Genomic DNA, 20,480 nt, shown 5'->3' on the forward strand with positions numbered 1-20,480 from the left:
ATCCAAGACTGCTATAATATGAAAAATATGGCAGAATGCGGGTAAAACAGAGAAGAAGACATACTATTCTCCCCCAGAGAGTTCAGTCAAAATTTAATTAACACTTTTTTTTTTTTTAAAACAAAGTCTTCAGCATGGAAGCATGTCCTCTGGAATGACAACCAAAGCATGAAGGGGCATAGAAATGTTTAGAGTATCTGGCACACAAATACCTTGCAACACTGGCTACAAAAGTGCCATGCAAACTCCTGTTCTCACTTTCAGGTGACATAGTATATAAGAAACCGGCAGCTTTATCTCCCATAAATGTCAACAAACTTGTTTGTCTGAGTGATTGGCTGAATAAGAAGTAGGATTGAGTAGACTTGTAGGCTCTAAAGTTTTACGTTGTTTTGGTTTTCAGTGCAGTTATGTAACACACAAACAAAAATCTACATTTGTAAGTTGCACTTTCACAATAAAGAGATTGCACTACAGTACTTGAATGAGGTTAACTGCAAAATACTATTTCTTTTGTTTATCATTTTTACAGTTTTTTTACATTTGTGATGAAAAATAATAATATAAAGTAAGCACTGTACACTTTGTATTCTGTGTTGTAATTTAAATCAAGATATTTGAAAAATGTAGAAAAACATCCAAAAATAGTTAATAAATTTCAATTGGTATTCTATTGTTTACCAGTGTGATTAAAACTGCAATTAATCCAAATTATTTTTGAGTTAATCGTGATTAATCGACAGCCCTTTGCCGTATGTATATAAATAAACAGAGAGAGAGAGAAAGAGAGAGAGAGCGCATTCTTTCTGCTCCCTGATTGGATAATTTATGTAATTAACACACACTGCAAATTTTAATATCAAATAGATTCATTGATTCCAAGGCCAGAAGGGACCATTGTGATCGTTTAGTCTGACCAACTGGATAACACAGGCCAGAGACCTGCCCCACAATAATTTCTATAGCAGATCTGTTGGAAAAGCAGCCAATCTTGACTGAAAAATTGCTTCATGGAGCCATACATGCCAGAAAGAATGGCTGATATTCAAGCATGTCCCACACCCTTCAGCAGAGGGCAGCAGTACTCACTACAACTAATCCTTCCATCTATCATAACCTCATGGTGCACATGACAGGCCAATGGTGATGAGGTGGTCAGAGGCCCACTGCAAAACCCAGCAACGCCCGGGGGCTTGGAAAACTGGCAAAGACTCCAGGGTCCTTGTAGCTCCCATGTGAGACATGAAGAGGAGAGGCTTAGAGGTATTAACATCTGAGGGCCAATTCTTGGGGAATTGTGGGAGCAAGGGGGCAAAGTCCAACAAATCCCTCTGTTGACTGTTTGTTGCATTGCTTCCCCCTTCCCTGACTACTCTCCATCCTACGACCCTGAACACTCGAGTTCTGAACTTTGGCCACAGCAGTGACTGCTGTGGGGACAATTGCATTGTAGGCTGGCAGTTGGAGGACTGCTGGTACAGTACAAGTACTTTTGCAACCACACAGGCATTGCGCTGGTAGAAATGGATGGGTAGGTGCTTGTGTCTCTTGGGAAACTAGTTTAACTTTGCTGGAAAAAGTGGATGATTTTGCTGGCAGGACTCCAAACAGTGCGTGGACATCTGCTGTCTGTCAGCACAGCCTTGCATGCATTGCCAGTAAAAGCCTGGAGCAGGACGATGTCATTCCAACTTGGTGTGTTCCAGTCTCCATCCTGGCAGGATTCAATCACCAACTGCAGTGCTCTGCAAAGCAAAAAACACCACCAGACTCCAGAGTGCTCCCCAAGGTACAGTGACCATTGGGTCGGGAGTCCTCCAAGTCGTTATGCTAGGGAAGGGAGTCTGTCCCTTCACTGCCACGCCTGTGCCTGGCATGCCTCTTTTGCTCCCAGTAAGGGTGATGGTCTGCCAAGCACACAGGAGAGGGCACAGATAGCCCAGTGGTTAGGGCCCTGGCTGGGACTTGGAAGACTTGCCTTTGATTTTCTCCTCCATCATATAGTCCACGTCATATTTCCTCAGCAGGGTCTGAATGAGCTCTCCCCAGCTTCTGCTGATGAATGGGGAAAGACTTCAGAAGCAGAGTGTATTTGCATAGACACACCTACTTTGCCTAGGTGATCAGCAGATAGAGTTGCTTTGCCAAACAATTCATTTTGGTTGCTTTGGGTTAAAATTCACTTTAGTCTTGGACACAGGAGCAACGAAGCGTTATCCTTATTGTGTGAGTAAAGGGCAGCAGAACTGTACTTACACCCTAGTTGAAGGGGTCTACCTACCTTGAACTGCACCCACTAAGCAGGGGATAGTGACGCCAAATCCAAGTGAAAGTTGGGGGGGAGATAGAGAGAGACCCAGACGTCGGTTCTTATGTGGTTGTATAGACTTAGTTAAAGAGTTGTACATTCCGTCTGACTTTCTCTTTCTACCATTTCAAGGCAGAGTGAATGAGACTCAGTTAAGAGTCCTTTGTTCTGCTCAGCATTTGCTAGAGTTGAAATCACTGAGGAGCAGGTTTAAGGGTTTACCTGGTGTGGGGACAGTGATGCAGGTAAAGACACTGCAGAGAACACAGCATTCAGAGGTTCCTCATTATGTGGTGAAATTGCTAAGAGCTGAAATCACCAAGCTCTGGGCTAAGCAATGGAACCTCTGAACACAGCAGGGCCGTTAAAGGCGGAGGAGACAGAGATAGCAGGGAGCAGCAGCCGCAAAGGGGGATTGCTCAACCCCCCTTCAGGGGCAGGAGGGGAACACCTGCGAACACATCCCTGAAGCTGGCACTTCACTGACTTCAGACAACCAACTGTGAGCAGGGAAGGGACAGGGGAGTGGTGTTAAAGGGACATTTGCCCTTTCACATCTCAAGGTGGGAAACTGAAGCAAAGGACACTGCTAAAGATACTGTGAGGTGGCAGTTTGCTCATGGTTTGCATCTTTTGAATATTGTTGTGGTATTTTCCCACATTAATACTGGGTTCCCTCTCCCTTTAAATAAAAGTTCTTATTCTACCCAGACTCAGTGTGCACGACAAAGGAGGAGTTGCCTCTTAGCAGCATCCAGGGGTAGGGTTTAGTTTTCCTAGATTTCTGGGTGGGAGTTCGAGCCGGTTGTTTTGCAATGTTAAGAGGAACTTCTAGATTTTGAACCTAGCCCCCCAGTGCTGCCGACACCAGCTGGCAGAAGGGTTATACCACCTGTAAACTGGGGCTCATAGCACTGGGGTGTTGTCAGGATAAATACGTGAAGAATTGAATTTGCTATGGTAATGGTCATCTAAGCTACTCATCACCCCCAGGCATGGGGTAATGGGTATCATGTCTTTGCTGGTTCATTCTGACTAAGCCCTTCAGATTGTAGCTGGCTATGAGAAAGGTACTGCCCACCTCAGAAAGGGGCACCTGGCACACACAGGGCTCCCAGGCCACACATGAAAGCCAAATGTCCAGCAACAGGCCTGTCTGCCCCAAGAGTTGGGCTGGCTCTGTGTCACACCCCCGGCATTCCCCAGTCATTACTCAGGCCCTCCACATCATGAGACTTCAAAACAATAAATACATGATGCTTTTTGCCAGTCTTCTCATGGTCTAACTTGTCAGGAAGCCAACAGCCACTGTGTGTGGGGTCACATCAGGGTCAAGATCCAGCCTTAAATACACACAACTGTGGGCTCCCTGGTCACCACCGGTGGGGACTTTATCCCCCCTCCCATCTAGGAGGGACAGTCAACTGTCCCACTCACTGCTTCTTCCCAACTCCTGCATGTCTCCTGTCCCGTACACACTCGCTACATTCACTCACCCCTCCCCAGATTTCCCTTCCTTTCCCCTCAGATTCTTTCCCACTCATTCTCCATCTCTAGCACCTCACATCCCCATGTTCCCCACAATCTGCCTTCTGCCCCCACTTAATGGCAGCACAGAGGCAGCCGCACTCCAGCACTCCCCACTCCCTAGGCCTGCACAACGGCTGAGCAGAATCAGCCAGCAGGGGGAGCCAGAGGGCAATGTCCAGCCTGCCCCCCTACTGGTGGCCCTCATGGAGGGGGAAGACGAATCCCCTTCCCGCAGGCCTGGAAAGCAGGAGGGAGGGAGAAGGGATGGCTGCCAGTGCAGGAAGGAAGGTACTGTAGTAGGAAGAGAGCCTGAAACATAAGCCCTTGTATCAGAAGCTTGAACTAAAGTAGTGGTCAAAACATAGCCAATATGAAGCAAAGTCAGGTTGCGAGCAAGAGGCAGACCCTGCTCACAGAATCTGGCAATCACAGGGCTGATATTGCAGAAACACACATTGCTAAGTAGTGCTAGCCACAAGAATATACACACACAAACACATTCCAGAAAGGTGGAACCAGAACACCTCAATACCAAACACAAACACGCTGATCCATCTTAAGGATAAGGTCAGGATGACAGCATGATGGATAGAGATGTTTTGATCGAACCTACAGGTACAAGGTAATGGGTGGCACCCAAATACGTCAGAAGGTGGCATCCTGATACGTTGGGGCAATATGTAACTTGTTTGTATTGATATGTAAAATTAAGTCTCAGAAGGAGTGTCTTTGTCTGGCCATGGGGATAATGGAAAGTCCCGCCATTGACTGAGCTAGTCCATTGCAATGGGAGTACGTGAGAGTGTACCTGTAACCATGGAGCCAGGACATTAGGACCATGCTTTGTAGACAATAAACCTGACCAAGTGCCTTCGCTACAAACCAAGTCTGTAGATTTATTGGGCAGTTCGACTGGAACCTGCTGTACGGGCTATCTGGCCAGAGTCAGCACAGCACGCAGAAAGAACACACGCACACACAGAGCGCCAAATATCTGACCACAGGTGCTACGGGGAGGAGAGCCTGGATTACTGGCCAGATTGGGTCCAGAGCGCAGAGACAGAGGAAGCGCTGCATAGGGTGGCCACCTTTCTAATGGCTTGTAACTGGATCCCCAAGGCCCAACCCCTGCTCCACCTCTTCCCCCAAGGCCCCACTCCCGTCAATTGTTGGGTCTTCACTAGCATGGCCACACAAGTAGCCTGGCCCCCAGAGGTGGCGGCTGCTGCTGTGCTGCCTCCTTCCTTCTGCTTAGGGTTGCCACCTTTTCCACAGACCAAAAAATTGGTGCCAGTGTGAGACTGCTGACTTCGCTGTATGGGAAAGGGGATGGAGTGGGAATGGGGGGCTGAATTAACTGCAGGGGGGCTGGGGGGTTGGAGATGGGAACAGCTGAACTAATGGCATTGGGACAGGGACCTCCCTCCCTCTCTCCCCAGATCTCCCTGCTGATTGTGCCCCATGAGCAGGTGAGGTGAGGACTCTTTGCACAAGCCCCCCAGCAACCTGGGCAGTGACCTCCAACCCCAACCTATAACAGGTCCCAGCACTGATTTATATTATTCCCATGTTGGGGGAACACCATGAACAAGGTTTTGCCACTCATGGCCACTGGAGGCTGTGGTCTGCTTCACAGACTGAGAAGCACTGCATATGTCAGCCACTGCCACTGGCTTGTGGCACACATTTGGGGTGGCTGGATCTCACACACACCCCTACATTGTCCCTCTGGGGCTGTGTGCAGAGGCCCTAGCACACGCACTGGTTAGCACACACTGAAAGGAAAAGCCCTGAACAGGAGAGGTCTGCAGACCTGACAGGGTCCAATTCTCACCTACCTACAAGCACAGCTCCAGTGAAACACCCCCATCCTGCAGGCCAAGGGCAGGCCTCCCAGCCTCCCTGGGAATGCAGACCGGGCTTATTGGCATTAGAGAGAGCACACGCATCCAGTCTAGGAGCATGCCCGACCCTTCCTTTGCCCACATGCCATCCCATCCAGCTCTCAGGTTAGTAAATGAGCAGGAAGTGTCCATGCAGCACCCCCAGCACTCACAAGAGAGCAGGGCCCAGCCCCTCACAGGTATTTTGATGCCTATTGAAATGGATGAGAGCTAGGCACCTAGATACCTTTGAGGCTCTGGACCCAGCTGCCTGAGGCTCAGCTCCTCAGACCCCTGTGAACCCTGGCAAGGCAATGAGGCTGGCAGTGGAGGGGCTGGTTGGAGGTGGGTTTGTTATCTCATGTCCATCTTCTCCTTACAACCCACCCGCCCTGAACAGAGCGCACAGCTCCCCTGCACTAGTGCCCAGGACAGGGCTGTGACCAAGTGGAGATTTTCCCTTCTTATGTTGTATGTGAGCCTATATGAGTCTTGCTTTTTTGCCAGCTGGCTGGGAGTCACGTCTGACTGCAGAATTGGGCTGCAGGGCCCTCTGGCTTCCCCAGGAGCCCAACCTGGGCGGACTCACTGCGGGCAGCACATGGTGAGAAAGGGGATGCTGAATGCTCCGACGTCAGACCCAGGAAGGTCAAAGCTGTGTAAGCTTCTTGCCCTGGAAACAGTATGCCCAGAGAGAGGAGGCATGCTCCCCCAGAGTCCTGACTGGCTTTGTATGGAGTAGTTCCAGAGCATCACCCCACTGACTCCGTGAAAACTGGTGGCAAAGGTGGAATAAACTACACCCTACAGACAGAGCATCCTGCAGTAAGTGACTGGGGAGCAGTAAAACAAAGGGGTGTGACGGCGAGAGACAGGTGTGCTGGAGGCGACGAGAGGTGTGGCTCCAGGAGGAGCCTACGGATTAACCCTGAGAGGTGGGCCCCCGAAAAGGGCTGGCACACTGAAGGGGTTCCTCACAGGGAGCTGAGAGAGCACAGGCCTGTGTGTCTGTGACCACTTGGGAACAGGGTGGAGATGGCCTATCACCATCTCCTTAAGAAGGACATTGTGGAGCTGTGCAGAGAAAGACAGCTGCGCATTGGAAAGCTCACTAAGGCACAGCTGATTGCTTAGTTGGAAGAGGAGGATCGCTCTAAGGAGCCGGTTCCTTACCCAGCTTGGGGCGGGAGAGAGGCTGGGAGCAGCTAGGCAGCCGCAGGCCCGCACCAGTTCCTGACCCATCTGGGGCCACAAACCAGGCTGGGAGCAGCCAGGTGTCCCGGAGACCTGTGTCCCTGACCAGCAGGGGGTCTCCACCAAGTTCCCAGTCAGTGGATCTGAGACAGATGGAATTGGAGCCGAGTTTGAAGGAGTCAGAGGACCATGAGAGACAGGGAAGGCATGAAGTAGAACAGCAGGAGAAAGAGGCAGCAGGAACTGGAGATGGCAGAGCTGAGAGGCAGAGGGACCTATCCAGAGGTGACTGGGGATGGACTCCGGGGTGCCAATTCTGCAGGGAACCTCAACCCTAAATTGCTGCCCCAGGTTAAGGAGAAGGGAGATATAGATGCCCGTCTCGCAGCCTTTGCGAAGGTTGGCAATTGGAAAGAGGCTGGACCTGCAGAAAGGCTTTGGTGTCTAGCCCCCTTCCTGGGTCCCAAGGCCATAGAGCTCTGTAGCCAGATAGGCAGGATGGCAGACTGGCTCTCACTCCTGGGCCCAGCATATATGTACTCTCCTGGGCTCAGGACCCTTGGACCCCCCAGTGGAAGTGGAAGGTGGTGGTCAATGGGGAGACATTTCTGGGGTGGAGAGACCCTGGGACAGAGAAAACTGTTGTCAGGCCCTGGGTGGTGCAGCCTCACCAGATGCTGAGGGGCTGTGTGACCTGGGTGAAGGGCCCAGGGATGAAGGCCCTCGCCCTGCCTATGGCCCAGATCCCTGCGCAGACACAGGAGGGGTCAGACTGGCTGGTAGTTGGGGTTCTCCAAGATATCGGCGGTGACCTCCTGTTGGGGAATGACTATTTGGGTCAGGATCCAGGCCCTGCTCCTGTAACAGCCAAGGATTTGAATCCAGGAAACCAATCGGCTGAGACTGAAGTGGTCAGTGAAAATGCAAATGACCTGGCTGGCAGGAGGAAGGCGCTTCTAGGCTCAGGATACCTGCCTGTCTGTAACCAGAGCCCTGGAGCTAAATGAGACAGATGGTCCCTGCCCCGCTGCACACAGGGGAGATGCTCATGCTGGCTCTGATTCTGTGAGCAAAGCAGCAGGCTTGCTGCCGGCCCTCACTGGGACAGCAGGGGCAAAGCTGAGCGTAAGGGGATCAGAGACCCCAGCTTCGTGTGGGCAACCACACCCAGATGGACAGTTACCAACCAGGGCTGTCTTGTCCATAGGTGCAAATGGCCTGGGACAAGGATAAGGCAGCCTTGTCATAGAGGAGCCTTTTCAGAAGGTGGCCCTGGACTTGGTGAGGGACGAAGGTGGGGGGGAAGGCCTCCCCCAATGGAGAATCAGTGGTGGAGTATGTACTGACTTTCCGGGCAAAGGTCACTGAGCTCATGGGTCCTGCCAGGGAGAACCTAGCCAGGGCCCAAGGGAGGCAGAAAGTCTGGTATGACCACTCAGCCTATGGCACCAGGGACCAGGTGAGGGTTTTCATCCTGGAAAGGAAGAATAAGCTGAAAGCTGCCTGGGATGGGCCCTTCAAGGTCATCAAGCAGCTGAATGAGGAGAACGATGTGGTGGAACTGCCCAACCAGGCTCACAGCCACTGAGGGGACCAAGTCAACATGATGAAGCCATACTGTGACAGGGAGAGGCTGGTACTGGCCATGTGTGGCCAGTGGGAGAAGGGGGAAGAGCCCCGGTGGGTCTTTTCCCTGAGACCGGAGCCGGCCCCTTGCTGGAATCAGTTTCACTCTGACCAGCTAACCCCTGCCCAGCAGGCAGAGATCAGAGAAACGCTGCATTTGTACCAAAAAGAAAAGGAGTACTTGTGGCACCTTAGAGACTAACCAATTTATTTGAGCATAAGCTTTCGTGAGCTACAGCTCACTTCATCGGATGCATACTGTGGAAAGTGTAGAAGATCTTTTTATACACACAAAGCATGAAAAAATACCTCCCCCCACCCCACTCTCCTGCTGGTAATAGCTTATCTATTTGTACATTTGTACCAACAGCGGTTTTCCAACCGGCCTAGGCTCACTAACTGAGCTGTCCACTGGGTGGAGATAGGAGCTGGCCTTCCCTCAGGTGTTCCCCATTCAGAGTAATGGGGAACACAGCACAGGCCCTGGAGGGAGAGGTCAGAGACATGCTGGCTTTAGGGGTGATTCAGCCATCCACCAGCCCTGGGGGCCTCTCCCGTGGTGCTGGTCCCCAGGAAAGATGGATCAATCCGATTCCATGTGGCCTATTGGAAGCTCAAGACCATCACTGTGTACACGGACCACTCACCCTGCCATGGCTGCACCAGATGAGCGGGGCCAATGTGAAGCTCCAGAGGTGGAGTCTGTCCTTCCAGGATTATGAGATGGAGGTGGTCCATGTTAAGGGGAGTGCAAATGTTATAGCTGATTCTTTGTCCCGGAGAGGGAGGCCTGAAAGTGACTGGCTAAAGTGACCCCATTCAGTTCAGTCTCAAAGGGGGGAGAGATGTGACGAAGTGGGGATTTTCCTTTGTTACACTGCATGTGAGCCTTCCTGTTTTGTATGGGTGCGGTGTGTGCCTCAGTTTCCCTGTGTATTGCACCAATGTCAGGTGTGACACTTTTGCAGGGGTTGCTCCAGCTGCCTGCACCGATGCTATACCTGCCCTTTCATAACCCAAAATCCAGAAGGGGGATGTGACCAGGTGACACTTGGCCCAGGAAGCGAGACAAAGGCCAGAGGAGGAGCAATAGGCAGGGCGGGGCCAGATAGCTGGAAGCAAGTCACTCTCAGCTGGCTTGGGGCACAGGGGAAGGACCAGAGCCCTGGCTCTGGTTTCCCTTCCCCAAGATAGACTTGGCTGGAGGTCACTGGTTTCTGTCCCGGTGGGTTCTGTCCTGTGCTGTGTGCCTGACTAATGTACCTTCTGTTCTGCCAGCTGGCTGGGAGTCATGTCTGACAGCAGAGTTGGGCTGCAGGGCCCTCTGGCTTCCCCAGGAGCCCCGCCCGGGTACACTCATGCGGGAACTGCTCTGTGAGAAAGGGGATGCTGAATGCTCTGAGGTCAGACCCAGGAAGGTCAAAGCTTCTTGCCCTGGAGACAGTATGCTCAGACAGAGGAGGCATGCTCCTATCGGAGTCCTGACTGGCTTTGTATGGAGTGACAAGGGCTGACTCCCTGACAAAGGCTCACAGTAACAGGCTAGCCAATGTTTCACAGGCCATGCCGAGGACTGGCACAGCTCCTCCATAGACCAGGCGCTTGCCCTGTTAAACGCTATGGAGACCTCAGACACGGCAGAGCTGGGGGCTGTAGAGCCCCAAAGATATTCATCGTAGAAGTGTAGGACTTGAAGGGAGGTCATCTAATCCAGTCCCTTGCACTCAGGGTAAGACTAAGTATTATACAGACCATCCCTGACAGGTGTTTGTCTAACCTGCTCTTAAAAATCTCCCATGACAGCAATTCCACAACCTCCCTAGGCAATTTATTCCAGGGTTCAACCACTTTGACAGTTATGAAATTTTTCCTAATGTCCAACCTAAACCACCCTTGCTGCAATTTAAACCCATTGCTTCTTGTCCTATCCTCAGAGGTTAACAAGAACAATTTTTCTCCCTCTGCCTTGTAAACAAACTTTTACATACTTGAAAACTTATCATGCCCCCTCTCAGTCTTCTCTTCTCCAGAGGAAACAAACCCAATTTTTTCAGTCATCCCTCACAGGTCATGTTGTCTAGACCTTTAATCATTTGTGTCGCTCTTCTCTGGACTCTCTCCAGTTTGTCCACATCTTTCCTGAAATATGGAGCCCAGGACTGGACATAGTACTGCAGTTGAGGCTATATCTGCCCGGAGTAGAGCCGCCAAATTACAGCCCCTGTCTCGCTTAGAACACTCCTGCTAATGTAGCCCAGAATGAGGTCTGGGTTTTTGCAGCAGTGTTACACTTCCACAGGACAGAGCGGTCCGAAGACCACAAGTCCCGGGAAAGCAGCGCCACAGGCGCCGTGGTCTGCAGTGGCGGGCTGGCCCGATGCATGCTGGGAGCTGTAGTCTGTTCTGGCTACAATTCGCCGTCTGCGGGAGCGGGCTCCAGCGGCCCCGTTACCCGGCGCTGCGCGGAGCATCTGGGGCCGCGGCTCGGCACCGAGCGGGCAGGGCCACGCAGCCCGCTCACCGCTAGCCTCGGCAACCCCGCTGCCCCCCTGGAGGGGCTCCGGGTACCCTGGGCTCCCCTCCACTAGGCCCGGGGGACACAGCCCGGCTCGCGGGCGGCCGTGCCCTGTCCGCGCTCCAGGCGGGGGTAGAGGCGCGGCGGGACCTTGGGGAGTTTCCGCGCGCGGCAGGCAGGGGACGCGCTGGAGCCGGGGCGGGGATCCCGCCCCCAGCCGGCCCGGCCCGCAGCGCCCCGTTCCCCCAGCAGAACGTTCCCTTGGAGGGGGCTCGTCCCGACCTCCCGCAACTTGCCCCAAAACTTCGGGGCCCGCCGGCCGGCCGCTCACGGGCTCTGCCCTCGCCCCGCCGCGCTGGGGCAGCCCGGAGTCTTGGGCGGCTGGGCTCCCGGCCCCGCAGCACTTACCCCAAGACGCGCCGGAGTGGGGCCGCAGATTCCTTTTCCCGGCCGAGCGCGAACTTCTGCCGGCTGATGCAAGACGCCGCCGAGCGCCGGGGCATTCTGCGGATTCCTGGGCCCCAGCCAACGTCCCACAATCCCACATCTTGCACATTTGGCTTCAATTAGGGGCTGGGGGAGCCAGACACCAATCAGAGCTGGCTTCTCTGACGAGGCTCGCTTGGCCCAAGGGAATATGTGCAGAGCTGTAATTTACAGCAAAACCCATTCATAGGAAGGAAACAATCCCAAAGCAGTGAGTGGCTTTACAGACTCAGGCAGATTGTTTCAGGGTGTGTTTTACTGCTTGTTCATTTAGGTAGTAGAGCTTTATGTGAAGGAGAGAAAGGATTAAAGGCAGCTCCTTGTTAATATCCCCCAGGTGCTGGCGCTGCATCTAGCTGTATAAACCTCCCCCCTTAACACAAAGTCCAGAAGTAGCAGTTGGGATAATTTGGTCTGCAGGGATCCTGCCCCCAACCCAAGGGAGTCACTCAGCGATGCACAGACAAGGCTAGAGGGACTCCAGGGTGGCCTCACAGCTCCGAGGGGATGAAAGAATGAACCAGAACCCCCTGTTGGGCTTAACTCTTCCCATGCTGCCTGGAGCCATTCCCTGTGCACCCCTGGTGGAGGAGAACAGGGCACTCCACATCTCCAGGAGACAGCGCTAGCAGAGGGGATATGCCTATAAATCTCCCTAGCACAGAGAGCTGGGCCTTGGTAGGGGTGCAGGACCATGTTTCCCTGGAGGAGGGGAGCTCCCCTGTTTTATAATCCCTTCCTTCAGAGGGTGATGCTTGGGGATTGGGTGGGGTTTTCTATCAGTGCTTGGTGGGTGGGAGGCTTCTTGGGATACCCAGGCCTGTGAGGCATCTTGCTACTGCTTCCCCTTCACATGTGGAAGCCCTGTCTGCCTCTGCCAGCGTCAGCTCACTGGCACCAGCAGCCAGTGGCGGCACCAGCCTGCCCCTCTCAGCCCACATGAGCTCCACTGCCCTCTGCAGGCTAGCAATAGGCACACCCCACCCCTGAGCATCCCCAGGAATTCCCAGGCCCTGCTCTACTGGAAGTTCACAGACTGGCTGCTCCCAAAGGAAAAGTGTACCCCAGCTTACCTGCTCTACCTCGGATTACCACTGTGCTCAACCCACAGCACTTAGGCTGGGTTCCAGAGAAAGCAAGCATATACCTACTAGCAAAGACCAGAGATTCAAATGACAACAGGCAGAGCTATTGGAAACAAAGGTTTACATACCAAAGCATAGCACACATTCTAGAGCATAGACTCAAGTAACGAGATGCCATCTTGTCTAACAAGGTGCTGCTCCGCCTTAGTCCTACCAGTGATTTGCACCCAGGCTAGCTGAGAGTCAGAACTTCCTTTCAGAAGACCAAACTGGCTGGCAGTGTCTCCCCAGGAGAAGAATGTGCATGTGTCTCTCTGCACCCCTAGATATATTAGACCAGTGCTTTGTTGTTCACCTGTAATGAGGGTCTCCCATTCCCCCCATCCCACCTCTTCCTGTACATTTCTTCTCCTGACATCCCCACAATAGCATTTGACTCAATGCTAATCAATTCCTATAGTAAGACTCAATAGGCAATGGAAAGCAGAGAGATACCTGCCTCCCACCTGCTGTCTGATGGAACTTATCTCAAGGTCTGTACCTCTGGGTGGCCTGCCTTAACTACCAGGCTTTAAGACCATAATGTTCCATATATGTACACACATCGCTGTACATATTATCCTCACATACATTTTGCAATGAGGGTGACCAGTGCGACACAGGCTTTCAGCAGAAACTTCCTTACCTGACACTCTTCGGTGAACTAATGTGTAAATGCCAGACCCATGGGATCCCTGTGACCCTGATTCATCCCTGTCTCCTCTGCCAATTGACATCAAGAGGTCCCTGGGTCACAGTAGTGGAAGTGGCCTGGTGGAACAGGAGCAGCAGGAGCCCTCCTCCAGTTAACAATGCTAAAGCAGATTTCAAAGCAAAAAGGCACTGCTTAGAGGTGCTGTTCATTTGCTATGTGCAATCCCAGTGTGGAGTGTCAGTGCATGAGATTCCAGCTGTGAGCACAAGACGGAGGAGCTTCCTACCTTGGGTGCAGAGTGTCACATATGTTAGGGCCAGCAGGGACCAGTAGATCATCTAGTCTGACCTCCTGCACAGCACAGACCAGCAATTTACACCCAGTGATTCCTGCACCCAGCCCAGAACTTCACTGTCTAGCACAGCCCGAACACCCAGGCTTGATGCAGAGACTCCAAGTGATGGGGAATCCTTCCCATCCCTAGGTGACTTGTTCCAGTGGTTACTTACTCACACTGTTAAAGATATGCCCCTTAGTTACAATCTAAATTTCTTCAGCTTCCCGCCATTGGCTCCTTTTCTGCCTTTGCCTGCTAGATTGAAGAGCTCTCTGCTCTCAGCAACCTCCTCCCCATGTAGATACTTAGATTATTTTTTCACTTCAAGGTCTAAAGGACACACAGACAAGGTTTTCATCTTGAGGCCAAAAGACCAAAAACATCAAGACACTTGATCACAGCCTTAGATAGGCCAAGAGACTACTTACACTTGATCTTAGCCAAAAGGCTGAGAATTCTACACTGTGGTCGAATCACCTCTTCCTGTTAAGAGTCAATGAATGACCAACTGAAAAGCAATGCTAAACCATCCCAGTGTGATTCCTGCTTTGCCAGGCACTGCCAGGAGTGCCTGAGAGAGCCACTCTTCTGCCCCTTGAGGCCTGGTCTCTGCCCTGCCCCCCCCCCCCCCCCCACTCACACACACACAGTTGGTCCTGGCTGGGTCATCTGCTGGGTTGAGCCCAGGAACCTCTGGATCTGAAAGCATGAGCCTCTACTGGTTGCACTTAAAACAAACAAATGAACAATAGGTCTATTAGCTCAAAGACAATATCAGTCAGCTCTGTGTTCTTGGGGAACCAGGGTGCAGTATCCAGCCTGACTCATGAAAGACACCCCCCTCCCAAGCCTCTGCTTGAACCAAAACCAATCAGAGAAAAGACTTGCAGAGAGCAGTGAAGGGCAGTGGAAGACACACCTAGACCCCTCCTGACAAGGGTGACAAGATTAAGGCAACTCCTCTAGCCTCATCTGCATAAAAGATGGGACAAGGAGGCATCTCCATTAGCATACAGAATGGAGAACAGAGATTCCAAGGCAAGAACCTCACTGAAGTCTGGGACCAGAAAAGCAGGGAAGCACTGCATCATGGGGGATCTCTGCTGCAAAGTTAATGAACCTACACCTGCATACACCCAGCTCAGTTAGACCAATTCTAGTAATAAATCCTTGACTGATATCCAAAATACTGAAGCAGCCTAATTGCATTGTGAGTTCCCTGGAAGAACCACGACCCATAGCCAAGAGTGATCAGCTCCTATTGTCTAGCCTAAAGAAAACCCTTGAGTCATCAATTTACCCATAAACAAATCTAGTGTTCTCCCTTGAACCATTGTTATTTCCCTACAAAAAACCCTACCCACACTCCAGTAAGCGTTCTGTTGCTTGGATCCAAACTATGCATCAGTTCCACTGGGACTCCATCTTCTCCTAACAGATCGTGATGGGGGCTCTGTCTGTCTCCAGTTTTCAGGACCCTGAACTACCATCATCACCTGGGAAACCCGACCAGTTCAAGCTTCATGGGAGTGGTGAGATCCCTCCCTCTGTTTTCTTTTCTACCTCAGGTAATAACCTTTAATAGTGTAAACTTATGTTGGTTTAGGCTCTCCTTGTGTAGTTATCACTATTATTCAATAAATAACTTTTATGGTTAAACTGGTTGTCTCTCTCTGAACTTTACTCTTTTCTGTTTTTAGCTTCCCCCATTTACTCTGCAGCAACGCTTCTTTTACCTAAGCTAAAGATCCCTGTAGCGCCCAAAAATACTGTGGGATTTGCACATCAAGTGGGTTACTACCAGTACAATTGTAACGTGAAAGTGGGGACAGGGATGTGCTGAACCTGTGACATACGAGGGTGGCAGCTTGAAAGTGCTGCTCTGCCCAGCCTATTGAGCCCAGGGACATATAAGGGTGACAGCTTGAAAGTGCTGATTGACCCGGTCCATTCAGACTTGCTCTGTTAGTGTGTGTTCGTTCATCCGGCCCTAGGGAACCATTGGAGGGGACTTACAGAAGGGAAAAGTAGAGCTCCATATGAAAACACAAGTGACACAAGCAGTACATTGATAGAATTACAGAATCCCCCCAGAAAAGTAACCCTAATAAACGAGCATACCCCAAAGTAATGGGCACATCTGGTAACACAATAGCAAACTCAGAAACATCTATACCTGGTCTTGCCAATAGGGGGCAACAATCATAGAATCATAGAATATCAGGGTTGGAAGGGACCCCAGAAGGTCATCTAGTCCAACCCCCTGCTCAAAGCAGGACCAATTCCCAGTTAAATCATCCCAGCCAGGGCTTTGTCAAGCCTGACCTTAAAAACCTCTAAGGAAGGAGATTCTACCACCTCCCTAGGTAACGCATTCCAGTGTTTCACCACCCTCTTAGTGAAAAAGTTTTTCCTAATATCCAATCTAAACCTCCCCCACTGCAACTTGAGACCATTACTCCTCGTTCTGTCATCTGCTACCATTAAGAACAGTCTAGAGCCATCCTCTTTGGAACCCCCTTTCAGGTAGTTGAAAGCAGCTATCAAATCCCCCCTCATTCTTCTCTTCTGCAGGCTAAACAATCCCAGCTCCCTCAGCCTCTCCTCATAACTCATGTGTTCCAGTCCCCTAATCATTTTTGTTGCCCTTCGCTGGACTCTCTCCAATTTATCCACATCCTTCTTGAAGTGTGGGGCCCAAAACTGGACACAGTACTCCAGATGAGGCCTCACCAATGTCGAATAGAGGGGAACGATCACGTCCCTCGATCTGCTCGCTATGCCCCATATGCCACAATGAGCCAGGCTGCCTTAGCATAGAGTAAAACTTACTTAAAGCAATCTCATGTATAGACAAGATATTACCCCTAAGAAGAACTAGCTCACATGCAGCTATTATTTCAAGGAATTAACAGAAATGGTTTCCAGTAAAACTCCAGAGAGAATTGAAACTGCCAAGGGATAACTTGGAGCAGAAAGACTTTGAAATGACACTTTTCAGTTTTAACACAAAACATTGTTAAACAATCACTATAACCACAAAATGCCATGTAGTGATGAGTGTTGTAGTAACAAGGAATAAATCAAGTGCTAATTAATTTTTAAGATAATAGAAATGCCTATGTTTACAGTGTGTCAGTAATCAAAATATTCAAGATCCACGCTTGTGCGAGAAACTTTTACCTGTATTGTGCAATTTCTTAAAAGTTTCTTTGTACGCCCAAACCACCCATCAGGACCAATTTCAATGGCATATTATAAAAGAAAACTAGCCCACCACTAAATTAGATATTCTCTAGGAATTATTATGGGGCAGGTCTCTGGCCTGTGCTCTACAGATCAGACTAGATGATCACAATGGTTTCTTCTAGCCTTGGAATCTATGAGGTGATCCTATGTCCTATGAATTCCCAGTGGTGGAGAATCCAGCACAACCCTTGGTAAATTGCTCCAGTGGTTAATTACTAAGCCCTGGTCTACACTAGGAGTTGAGGTCGAATTTAGCAGCGTTAAATCGATTTAACCCTGTACCCGTCCACACGACGAAGCCCTTTTTTCGACTTAAAGGGCTCTTAAAATCAATTTCCTTACTCCACCCCCAACAAGGAGATTAGCGCTGAAATCGGCCTTGCTGGGTCGAATATGGGGTACTGTGGACGCAGTTAGACGGTATTGGCCTCCGGAAGCTATCCCACAGTGCTCCATTGTGACCGCTTTGGACAGGACTCCCAACTCAGATGCACTGGCCAGGTAGACAGGAAAAGGCCCGCAAACTTTTGAATTTCAATTTCCTGTTTGGCCAGCATGGCAAGCTGCAGGTGACCATGCAGAGCTCATCAGCAGAGGTGACCATGATGGAGTCCCAGAATCGCAAAAGAGCTCCAGCATGGACCGAACGGGAGGTACGGGATCTGATTGCTGTATGGAGAGAGGAATCTGTGCTATCAGAACTCTGTTCCAGTTTTCGAAATGCCAAAACATTTGTCAAAATCTCCCAGGGCATGAAGGACAGAGGCCATAACAGGGACCCGAAGCAGTGCCACGTGAAACTTAAGGAGTGAGGCAAGCCTACCAGAAAATCAGAGAGGCGAACGGCCGCTCCGGGTCTGAGCCCCAACATGCTGCTTCTATGATGAGCTGCATGCCATTTTAGGGGGTTCAGCCACCACTACCCCAGCCGTGTTGTTTGACTCCTTCAATGGAGATGGAGGCAACACGGAAGCAGGTTTTGGGGACGAGGAAGATGATGAGGTTGTAGATAGCTCACAACAAGCAAGCGGAGAAACCGGTTTTCCTGACAGCCAGGAACTGTTTCTCATCCTGGACCTGGAGCCAGTACCCCCCGAACCCACGCAAGGCTGCTTCCTGGACCCGCCAGGCAGAGAAGGGACCTCTGGTGAGTATACCTTTTAAAATACTATACATGGTTTAAAAGCAAGCATGTTTAATGATTAATTTGCCCTGGCATTTGTGGCCCCCCTGGATATACTCCCAAAGCCTTTGCAAAAGGTTTCTGGGGAGGGCAGCCTTATTCCATCCACCATGGTAGGACACTTTACCACTCCAGGCCAGTAGCACGACTCGGGAATCATTGTAGAACAAAGCATTGCAGTGTATGTTTGTTCAAACAACATCCGTTCTTTATCTCTCTGTGTTATCCTCAGGAGAGTGATATCATTCATGGTCACCTGGTTGAAATAGGGTGCTTTTCTTAAGGGGACATTCAGAGGTGCCTGTTCCTGCTGGGATGTTTACCTGTGGCTGAACAGAAATATTCCCCACTGTTAACCATGGGGAGAGGGGAGGGGGAAGGGCTAGCCACTTGCTGGGGGGAGGCAAAATGCGACCTTGTAACGAAAGCACATGTGCTATGTATGTAATGTTAAGGTTTACTGTGAAAGAGTGTACCCATTGTTCTAAAATATGTGTCTTTTTAAATCACTGTCCCTTTTTTTCTCTCCACCAGCTGCATGTGTTTCAAGGATCTTCTTCCCAGAGGCTAGCGAAGATTAGAAGGAGAAAAAAACACTCATGATGAAATATTCTCTGAGCTCATGCTGTCCTCCCACACTGACAGAGCACAGACGAATGCGTGTAGGCAAATAATGTCAGAGTGAAGGAAAGCACAGAATGACCGGGAGGAGAGGTGGTGGGCTGAAGAGAGGGCTGAAGCTGAAAGGGGCGGCAACGTGAGGAGGCAGGATTCAATGCTGAGGCTGCTGGAGGATCAAACCAATATGCTCCAGCGTATGGTTGAGCTGCAGGAAAGGCAGCAGGAGCACAGACTGCTGCTACAGCCCCTGTGTAACCAACCGCCCTCCTCCCCAAATTCCATAGCCTCCTCACCCAGATGCCCAAGAATGCGGTGGGGGGGGGGCCTCCAGCCACCCAGCCACTCCACCCCAGAAGATTGCCCAAGCAACAGAAGGCTGGCATTCAATAAGTTTTAAAGTTTTAAACTTTTAAAGTGCTGTGTGGCCTTGTCCTTCCCTCCTCCACCACCCCTCCTGGGCTACCTTGGTAGTTATCCCCCTATTTGTGTGATGAATGAATAAAGAATGCATGAATGTGAAGCAACAATGACTTTATTGCCTTTGCAAGTGGTGATCGAAGGGAGGTGGGAAGGGTGGTTAGCTTACAGGGGAGTAGAGTGAACCAAGGGGTGGGGGGTTTCATCAAGGAGAAACAAACAGAACTTTCACACCATAGCCTGTCCAGGCATGAAACTGGTTTTCAAAGCTTCTCTGATGCGCACCGCACCATCCTGTGCTCTAACCACCCTGGTGTCTGGCTGTGCCTAACCAGCAGCCAGGCCATTTGCATCAACCTCCCACCCCACCATAAACGTCTCCCCCTTACTCTCACAGGTATTGCGGAGCGCACAGCAAGCAGTAATAACAGTGGGAATATTGGTTTCGGTGAGGTCTGACCGAGTCAGTAAACTGTGCCAGCGCACTTTAAACATCCAAATGCACATTCTACCACCAGCAGACTGTGCAGTACGACTGCAGCCATCATCAACACCTGGGTGCTTGGCAGAAGACGGTGCAGTATTACTACTGGCTATCATCTTCTGCTAGCTGCAGATTAAAAGACAGTGCAGGACTGAATTGCCATGAGATGAAATAAGGGAAATGACCTGGCTGAATCACTCCCATGTTTGCCCAGGCGCCCGGTTAAGAGAGCACCCAGGACTACGTCGATGACGGCTACCAGTCATACTGCACTGTCTGCTGCCAAAAGGCAATAAACTGTCTGCCAGCACCCAGGAGACATACGGTGATGGTTAGCTGAGCGGGCTCCATGCTTGCCGTGGTATGGCATCTGCACAGGTAACTCAAGAAAAAAGGCGCAAAACAATTGTCTGCCCTTGCTTTCGTGGAGGGAGAGAGGGAACGGGGGCCTGACGATATGTACCCAGAACCACCCACAACAATGTTTTAGCCCCATCAGGCACTGGGATTTCTACCCAGAATTCAAATGGGCAACGGAGACTGCAGGAAATGTGGGATACATGCACTTAGAGCATTTGTGTGGGGACACACAATCAACTGTATAAAAACGCTTTCTACAAAACCGACTTCTATAAATTCAACCTAATTTCATAGTGTAGACATACCCTCACTGTTAAAAGATTACACCTTATTTCCAGTCTGAATTTGTCTAGCTTCAACTTCCAGCCCTTGGATCTTCTTTTAACAGAAGGTTTTGTCTCGCAGGCAGGAGTGGCCCCATTCTCTAGAGAGCATCACTCAACATCTAGCCATGGCACATTCCTTTTGAAAGGTAGAGTAGCTAAGTAGATGAGGCTTGGCTTTATCT

The 20,480-nt window shown here is 50.7% G+C and overlaps 1 protein-coding gene across 1 annotated transcript in view; it reads right to left on the reverse strand.

Moving 5' to 3' along the window:
* Positions 1 to 11,617, reverse strand: part of DDR2 (discoidin domain receptor tyrosine kinase 2) — a 143,959-nt gene extending 132,342 nt beyond the window's left edge. The window contains exon 1 of the mRNA XM_073356221.1: positions 11,465 to 11,617. The gene's annotated coding sequence lies outside the window, so the exon portion shown is untranslated. The remainder of the gene's footprint in view (positions 1 to 11,464) is intronic.
* Positions 11,618 to 20,480: the final 8,863 nt, after the last annotated feature.

Source organism: Lepidochelys kempii, chromosome 8, assembly GCF_965140265.1.
Source record: "Lepidochelys kempii isolate rLepKem1 chromosome 8, rLepKem1.hap2, whole genome shotgun sequence".
Classification (NCBI taxonomy): domain Eukaryota; kingdom Metazoa; phylum Chordata; order Testudines; family Cheloniidae; genus Lepidochelys; species Lepidochelys kempii.